The sequence below is a fragment of the Carlito syrichta genome, unplaced genomic scaffold, assembly GCF_000164805.1.
Source record: "Carlito syrichta isolate Samal-C Ts95f unplaced genomic scaffold, Tarsius_syrichta-2.0.1 Scaffold303023, whole genome shotgun sequence".
Lineage (NCBI taxonomy): Eukaryota > Metazoa > Chordata > Mammalia > Primates > Tarsiidae > Carlito > Carlito syrichta.
Window position 1 is genome coordinate 96,334 of NW_007247119.1, and position 9,710 is coordinate 106,043.

At 42.8% G+C, this 9,710-nt stretch overlaps 1 protein-coding gene and 1 pseudogene across 1 annotated transcript in view; one reads left to right on the plus strand and one right to left on the minus strand.

Moving 5' to 3' along the window:
- Positions 1–9,710, minus strand: part of ARL15 (ADP ribosylation factor like GTPase 15) — a 220,267-nt gene that overhangs the window by 13,810 nt on the left and 196,747 nt on the right. The gene's annotated exons all lie outside the window — the stretch shown is intronic.
- Positions 8,416–8,944, plus strand: LOC110595585 (annotated as a pseudogene).

Here is a 9,710-nt window from a genome sequence, read left to right on the forward strand (position 1 = left end):
AGTCTCACTCTGTCACCCAGATTGGAGTGCAGTGGCCACTCCCGGCCACTGCAGCTTTGACCTGCTGGGCTCCGGCGATCCTTCCGCCTAAACCTTCCAAATAGCTGGAACTACAGGTGAGCGCTACCACACCCGACTAATTTTTGATTTATTGTAGAGATGAGCCCCTCCAAGTTGCCCAGGCAGGTCTTGAATCCACGGGCTCAGGCAATCCACTCACCTCAGCCTCCCAAAGTGCTGGGATTACAGGCTGAGCCACCAAGCCCAGCTGACAAGGTGATTCTTTGAACAGCATTAGCCTTCTAGCAACCTTGACAGAGACATTGAGAGTGTCTGTACACGGAGAGCATCAGAACAGGAAGAGAGAAAAGGCTGAGCCCTTGAGCATGCTGCTGAGTAGCAAAACCAACCACCTACATTACAAGGACTCCTTATTATGTAAGCACAGCAAATGCCTACTATTCAAGCCAATTTTAAAAGAACTTGCAGCCAGGCTCGGTGGCTCAGCCTATAATCCCAGTGCTTTGGGAGGCTGAGGTGAGTGGATTGTCTGAGCCCACGGGTTCAAGAACCACCTGGGCAACTTGGCGAGACCTCATCTCTACAATAAATCAAAAATTAGCTAGGGGTGGTAGCATATACCTATAGTTCCAGCTGCTTGGAAGGCTGAGGCGGAAGGATCGCCGGAGCCCAGCAAGTCAAGGCTACGGTGGCCGGGAGCAGCCACTGCACTCCAGTGTGGGTGACAGAGTGAGACTTCAACTCAAAAAAAAAAAAAAAAATTTGCAGCCAAAAAGATGCTAAGTTCCTTTGTGTTAAATTGAAAGGTTATGAGTAAATTTCTTAAAGAGTCATTATTTGAAAGATGGACTCAATGAATTTAAAAACAGAGATATTCAGGAATCAATAATAAATATAGTTATTCAAAGTCAGCCCTATGGAAAATCTGATCTTTAGACCAGTGCTGTCTAGTCGACATTTTTGCAGTGATGAAAATATTTTAAATCTGTGCTTTCCAGGATGGTAGTAACTAGCCACATATGGCTACTAAGCACTTGAAATCTGGCTGATGTAACTGAGTTAAAATGTCATATTGGACAGTGCTGCCACAAACATTTTCATAAGTGACCACTGACATGAGAAACTGCTAGAAACCACTAAGACAGAAGCAATTACAGAGATCTCATTCTGTCTCTTAGGAAAAAAAAAAAAGCACATAGTTTTGCTGGTATAGAAGGGGCTGCAGTCACCCCTATTCAAAGATGGTTTTCCAGAGGGCAGCTATTAAAGGGCTACTAAACAGGCCAGCCAGGACCGCTATCAGTCATCCTGGGGTGGCAGGAAGAGTCAGGATGAGAAGCTCAGATAGCCTCCTTTGTCCCTTCTCTTACCACAATCTTAAGAATTTAAAAGGGAGCCGGGCTCGATGGCTCAGTCTGTAATCCCAGCGCTTTGGGAGGCTGAGGTGAGTGGATTGCCTGAGCCCACGGGTTCGAGACCCACCTGGGCACTTGGCGAGACCTCATCTCTACAATAAATCAAAATTTAGCCGGGCGTGGTAGCGCGCGCCTGTAGTTCCAGCTACTTGGAAGGCTGAGGCGGAAGGATCGCCGGAGCCCAGCAGGTCGAGGCTGCAGTGGCCGGGAGCGGCCACTGCACTCCAGTCTGGGTGACAGAGTGAGACTCCAACTCAAAAAACAAAAAAAAGAATTTAAAATGGGCCGGGCTCGATGGCTCAGCCTATAATCCCGTGCTTTGAGAGGCTGAGGAGAGGCCGCGGGTTTGAGACCTGCCCGGGCAATTTGGCAAGACCTCATCTCTACAATAAATCAAAAAAAAAATTAGCACACCCCTGTAGTTCCAGCTACTTGGAAGGCTGAGGTGGAAGGATCGCCAGAGCCCAGTAGGTCAAGGCTGCGGTGGCCGGGAGCGTGCCACTGCACTCCAGTCTGGGAGACAGAGTGAGACTCCAACTCAAAAAAAAAAAAAAAGAATTTAAAAGGGAGTAAGAATAAACTCCCTCCTCTGAAAAACTTAATGGGTTTGAAGATCCATAAATGAAGCCAATTTTAGAGAGCTCAAATTGCAAAAGGATCTTCAAATCTTACTGAAGGTGTAGCTTTATAACACAGGCTACCTTCACATGGTATTACCTTAAGAGGAATGGTTCCTGGCACCAAGAGAAGGAAAGGAGAAGGGAGAGAAAAGTGATAATTTCAAACTCTTTCTTACTCCCCTCATCTATGGACCCTCAGTATTTTTGATTGCTGTTTCTTTTGATTGTTTTTTCTTCTTCTAAACAGACGCAATCTGTGTTTTAAAAAAATAAGGCCGGGTGCAATGACTGACACCTGTAACCCCAGCACTTTGGGAATCCAAGGTGGGAGGATTGCTTGAGCCCAGGAGTTTGAGACCAGCTGGGCACCACAGCAAGACCTCGTCTCCATAAAAAATATTTTAAAAATTAGCAGGGCATGTAGTATATGCCTACAGTCCCAGCTACTCAGGAGGCAGAGACAGGAGGATCTCTTGAGCTCAGGAGTTTGAAGCTGTGGTGAACCGTGTTTGTGCCACTGCACTCAAGCCTGGGTGGCAGAGTGAGTCCCTGACTCAAAATAAAATAAAATAACACTAAGAATTAAGGACTAAGACATACACATCCAAACTCAAAACTTTCATTTTGAACTATCCTCAATGATACAAAAATAAAGTCAAAATATATAAATGTAAATTAAGCCCTCTCTAAATGGTTGCTACAAAGTACAAAAATATAAATACTTCAAGTCAAATTCTGGCCGGGCTCAGTGGCACAGCCTGTAATCCTAGCACTTTGGGAGGCTGAGGTGAGTAGACTGCCTGAGCCTTAGGGTTTGAGACCAGCCTGGGCAATCTAGGGAGACCTCATCTCTACAATAAATTAAAAAAACCCAGCTGGGCATGGTAGCATGCTCCTGTAGTTCTGGCTACTTGGAAGGTTGAGACAGAAGGATCGCCAGAGCCCAGCAGGTCAATGCTGGGGTGGCCATGAGTGTGCCACTGCACTTCAGCCTGGGCGACGGAGTGAGACGCCAACTCAAAAAATAAACAAACAGATAAAGTCAAGTTCTCTAAAAGGAAGTGTATTATCCTATCTCACTTTCAAAGAGCCAAACACACTTTAGATAATAAAATAATTGTTAGAAAAATGGGAACCGGTAGGTTTTTTATGAAAAACAGACGTTCAGCCTGCATGAGTGAAGGACAGCCCGTACTAAACAGTGCTGACTGTTGAGCTGGGAAAGACCAACAGTGAGATCTGCCGCACGAGCAGACATCATCTGCTCGTAGGGTGTTTATAGACATCCTCTAATTTAACCCTTTAGGTTTTATTATCCTCACTTAATGAAGAAATTGGGACAGTGAAGATAAGCATTTTCTTCCAAATCCAGCTAACAAGTGGCAGATGTAGGACTCAAACTTTGGAATGTCTGATTTCAGAGACCATGTGTTCTTTTCTATTTCACGGTGCTGCTTCCCAGACACTGTGAGAGGCTCCAATGAGATGGGAATGGATGGAATATGCATGTTTAAGAGACGTGTCCAAAGGCTTTAAAAAATAGTTAAGCTTGATACTGAAGAAAAGGGGAAGAAAAGGTATCTGATGTGGGTAGGGGAGCAGCAGAGCATGAACTTGGAAGAAATGAGGAATGGGTGGCCTGAGTGGCACAGTGGACAGAAGGAGCATATAATATAAAAACGGAGGTGATGACAAATAAATAGCTAGTGGGAAGCAAAATATGCATGGCTTCACAAGCCAGGTAGAGTATCTGGGCAGGATTCAGCAGTTAATAGAGAATTATTATAGAACTCTGAGGAACGCTACCTGGGGTGGTCTTGTCTTCCTTAAGGGTCCTGTCTACTCCTCATTGCCTGCTAATACTTATGGTGAACAGTATCACCTACCCACACCGGAGCTTCCTCCAGGCCCAAACTGCCAAGCCTCTACGATTTACAAACCTTGAAAACAACAAATACCTTACATGCTCCTAAATCTCTGGCTAACTGCACAGTCTGAAAAAGATTATCTTAGTAAGGTTCTGCTATATTTGTTAGAAATCTACCATAAGAAAACGGAAGGAAGAAAAAGAAAGTTCTTCCTTCTCCCCAAGGCTAGACAGTCAACAATGGAACCATGCAAAAAATTCCCGTTTCAAACAGTTTGAGCGGTGGATACATGAAACACTAGTGACAGAGTGGGACGTGAGACAGAGAACAAGATATTATCACTTAAGCAGAAGGTTAATCAAGCCAGAGACCACTGTGGGCAACGTTAAATCCTGCTGGATAGCCAGGGTAGAACAGACACTATGGGTGAAGGAGGTGGGTCCTACCGTCTCTCTCCCCTCTGCCCCATCAGTGGTTGGTTGAGGCCTGTTGAGGGAAGGTATTAATTTCTCAGTATTTCCAGCTTATGCAAGGCACCCAACCCAGGCAATGCAGGTTCCAGCAGCCAGAGAAAGCCCACCAGCAAAAAACCTAAGACACAGGCTGTGAGATGGTCTGATGGTACAGGTCTGATGCCCTTGTCTGATACACACAGAAATGGAGTTATGGGTGGGACACTAATAGGACCTCCCACAGTTACCCAAAGAAGAATACTTAAGCATCACTTTAGGCCATGTGATTAGCTGTTGGTTCTGCAGCAGACAGCACAAAAAATATAATCATTATTATGTGGAAGTAAAAACCAAGACTTGATTTGTGTAACATCCATATACTTATACTTTGTAGAAGATAGTCAATAAGTCTGCCAACATTAAGCAGCAGTTCTCAAACTATGGTTTTTGAGACCCTTTCAGAAGGCCCGGGAGATACAAAGTGTGTTCAAATACATATTAAAACATTTTTACTATTTTCACTGTGTTAACAATTTCACTTATGGTACAAAAGCAATGGGGCGTCAAAGGCCAGTGACTTAGCATTGACATAGGTGCTGGCAACAAACTAGCAGTCACTGTATTTTTGTTTTTTGTTTTTTTTTTTTTTGAGTTGGAGTCTCACTCTGTCGCCCAGACTGGAGTGCAGTGGCCGCTCCCGGCCACCGCAGCCTCGACCTGCTGGGCTCCGGCGATCCTTCCGCCTCAGCCTTCCAGGTAGCTGGAATTACAGGCATGCGCGACCACGCCCAGCTGATTTTTTGATTTATTATGGAGATGAGGTCTCGCTGCCCAGGCGGGTCTCGAACCCGCGGGCTCAGGCAATCCACTCACCTCAGCCTCCCAAAGGCGCGGGATTACAGGCTGAGCCACCGAGCCCGGCCTAGCAGTCACTGTATTCTGGATTACCACATACTTGAAGATGGAGGAAAAAAACCCAGTGCCATCTAAGAATTTCCTTAATAAAAAGCAGTAAAATTTATTAGCTTTATTAATTACCTCTGAAACATACTTTTAAAAATATTCAGTGTGACTAAATGGGAAGTATGCAAAAGCATTTTTGCTACATACCAAAGCAGAGAGTTGATTTGAGGATAAGCACTTGTGCAACTGTTTGAGCTGTAAGCTAGTTTTTTACTTTTCATGGAACTCCATTTTTACTTGAAATTTCAACTGACAAGCCACGATTATTCAGACTTGAGTATTTGATAGACATTTTCTCAAAAACAGATCTGTAATCCTGTCACTTCAAGAAAAATAATTGATAATATTTGTTGTCAATGATATAATTTGTTAAACTGGGTGCAGTGGCTCCCACCTACAATCCCAGCACTTTGAGAGGTGGAGGCCAGAGGATTGCCTGAGTCCAGGGGCTCAAGACCAGCCTGGACAACATGGTGAGACCTCGTCTCTACAAAAAATCAAAAAAGTAGCTGGCCATGGTGGCTCATGTCTGTAGTTCTAGCTACTCGGAAGTCTGAGGTGGACGGATTGACTGAGCCCAGCAGATCGAGGCTGCAGTGGCCATGAGAGTGCTACTGTACTCCAGCCTGGGTGACAAAGTAAGACTCTGACTTTAAAAAAAAAAAGAGATATAATTTGTTTTCAAGCAAAAACTGGAATTTTGGAAAACTTGTTTCTGCCACTGAGAGCCTGAAGTTTCTTAATGATGAGATCGGTGGTGATATTAACAGATAGATATTTATAACGCCATATGTCAACATTTGAAAGATCTACATTACTCAATGAACCAATATTTTCCAAATGACCAATGCATGATGTTACAAAACCATGCATAGATTAAAAAATACAAGATAGACCAATGCATGTTAATTAACTAAATACGAAAAGTTCATCATACAGTTTTCAAATTCTGCATTGTAACTGACATTTAAGAAACTACCACTGATTGAAGAATTTCAGCACAGTATTAAATTAGACAATAAAAAGTTACCTAAAAAGGCTATTAAAAGCCGGGCTCAGTGACTCAGCCTGTAATCCCGCGCCTTTGGGAGGCTGAGGTGAGTGAATTTCCTGAGCCCATGGATTTGAGACCCGCCTGGGCAGCGAGACCTCATCTCTACAATAAATCAAAAAATCAGCTGGGCGTGGTAGCGCATGCCTCTAATTCTGGCTACTTGGAAGGCTGAGGCAGAAGGATCGCCGGAGCCCAGCAGGTCGAGGTTGTGGTGGCCGGGAGCGGCCACTGCACTCCAGTCTGGGCGACAGAGTGAGACTCCAACTCAAAAAAAAAAAAAAAAAAGGATATCAAAATATGCCTCCTTTTTGAACTATATATATCTTTGTGAGACTGGATTTTCTTCATATACTTTAATACAAACAACATATAGTAACAGGTTAACTGTAGAAGCATATATGAGAATCTAGTCTTCTTCTATGGAGCCAGATTAAAGAAATGTGCTAATCTTTTCACTATTTTTGTTTTCTAAATTGTTACTTTTCATAAAAATATTTTGTTATTAATATGCAATAGGATTATACTTGTTAAATTTCTTTAAAAGTATTTTTTCAAATTACCAGCTTTAATTGCTATGATGGCAAATATTGAGACATATAAGCCAGATAAACATGTAAAGCCCCCTGGGGCCTCATATTTATTTATTTATTTTGAGTTGGAGTCTCACTGTTGCCCACTGGGCTCAAGCAATCCTTTTATTTACTTATTTATTTTGAATTGGAGTTTCATTCTGTTACCTGCTGGGCTCAGGCAATCCTTCTGCCTCAGCCTTCCAAGTAGCTGGAACTACAGGTGCAAGTCACCACACCCAACTAATTTTTTGATTTATTGTACAGACGAGGTCTTGCCAAGTTACCGAGGCTGGTCTTGAAGCCCTGGTCTCAGGAAATTCTCTTGGCTCGGCCTCCCAAAATGCTGGGATTACAGGCTTGAGCCACCATTCCCGCCTTGGGGCCTCATTTTAAGAGTGAAGGAGCCTGAGACTCCAGAGAGGTTTTAGATTCTCTTTGTCTTTAATATGCAAAAGAGATATTTTAGATCTATAAAAATTTAGAACAAATTTATTTTCCAGAAGGAATTAAAGTCTTACTTTATGCTATCTTTATTTACCCTCACCTTGACAGTCTCATGTCCAAAGACAGGAAAGCTGAAGTTGCAAATGCAATCTCAAAATTAAGAGGTCCACACAGGAATCATGATACTCTCCTTGGTCTCATTATGGTGGAATTCTAACACAGTGGTCACACACTTTAATGTCTAGAAAGATTATTGTAATGTGTGCAGCCTGGAACCTGAACTTTAAATACCATGCTCCCAGAAGATTCTGAAGCAGATAGTCCTCAGGCTACCTTTCATATAACAAAATTCTAAACACTATGCAAACTGGTATACTAATTGCCATCTTCTCAACTTATCCTCCCTCAGCACGTACACTGAATGTCTGTGTTACTCAAAACACAATTTTAAGTCAACGCCTTCAATGTTAAGTTCAGACAATGGTACCTGGGCATTAAGTTTGCATTCTGACATCTACTCCTCCTTTATGTTCTCACTCTGGTTAACACCCTCATCACCATCCAACTGAATTACCAGAATGGTCTTCTAGCTGGTCTTTGTGCAGACTCAATTAAATTAGTAATATTTGTTGCTATAGTTTGAATGTCCCCTCCAAAACTCATGCTGACAACATAGCAAGACCTCGTCTCGACAAAAAATCAAAAAACTAGGAGCTGATAACAATCCTTTCGAAAGCATTCCAGGCAATTGAGAAAAGACAGAATTCTCCCCAAATCATTTTACAAAGATAACATCACACTGATACCCAAACCGGGTAAAGATCCAACAAAAAAAAGAGAACTACAGGCCAATATCCCTAAAGAACATAGATGCAAAAATTCTCAACAAGATTCTAGCAAATCGGATACAACAACACATCTCAAAAATCATCCACCATGACCAAGTAGACTTCATCTCTGGGATGCAGGTTGGTTCAACATCTGCAAGAATATAAATGTGGCTTTGCAGACACCGCCGCCTTGAGCCTTTTCCTATCAGCCATGGTCAACCCCACCATGTTCTTCAACATCGCTGTCGACGGTGAGCCCTTAGGCTGCGTCTCCTTCGAGCTGTTTGCAGACAAAGTTCCAAAGACAGCAGAAAACTTTTGTGCTCTGAGCACTGGAGAGAAAGGATTTGGTTATAAGGGTTCCTGCTTTCACAGAATTATTCCAGGGTTTATGTGCCAGGGTGGTGACTTTACATGCCATAATGGCACTGGTAGCAAGTCCATCTATGGGGAGAAATTTGATGATGAGAACTTCATCTTGAAGTATACAAGTCCCGGCATCTTGTCCATGCAAATGCCGGACCCAACACAAACGGTTCCCAGTTTTTCATCTGCACTACTAAGACTGAATGGATGGATGGCAAGCATGTGGTTTTTGGCAAGGTGAAAGAGGGCGTGAATGTTGTACAAGCCATGGAGGGCTTTGTGTTCAAGAATGGCAAGACCAGCAAGAAGATCACCATTGCTGACTGTGGACAACTCTAATAAATTTGACTTGTTTTATCTTAAACTACCAGATCATTCCTTCTGTAGCTCAGGAGAGCACCCCCTCCATCTCATTTGCTCGCAGTATCCCTATAATCTTTGTGCTTTGGCTACAATTCTTTGGGTTCCATATTTTCCTTATTTCCATCCACGTCTAGTTGGATTGCAGAGAAATAAAAACTAAATAACAACAATAACAAAAAAGAATATAAATGTAACTAAATACATCAATAGATGTAAAAACAAGGACCCCCATAATTATATCATTAGATTTAGAAAAAGTTTTTGAGAAAACCCAGCTTGAAAAAAACCCTCGAACATCCAGGCTTAGAAGGAACATACCTCAAAATAGTAAGAGCAATCACGATAAATCCACAGCTAGCATATTGCTAAATGAACAGAAACTGGAAGCATTTCCCCTGAAAACCGGAATAAGACAAGGCTGCTCACTCTCACCCGTCTTGTTCAGTGTTGTCTTGGAAGTCCTAGCTAGAGCTATTAGACAAGAAAAGGAAATCAGGGGTAGGCAAATAGGAAAAGAGAAAGTTAAGTTATCTCTCTTTGCTACGATATGATTCTGTACCTCAAAAATCCAAGAGGATCTGTCAAAAACCTCATTTTATTGATAAAGGACTGGCAAAGTCTCGGGGTACAAAATCAATGTGAAAAAGACAGTCACATTCTTTTTTTTTTTTTTTTTTTGAGTTGGAGTCTCACGCTGTCGCCCAGACTGGAGTGCAGTGGCCACTCCCGGGCACCACAGCCT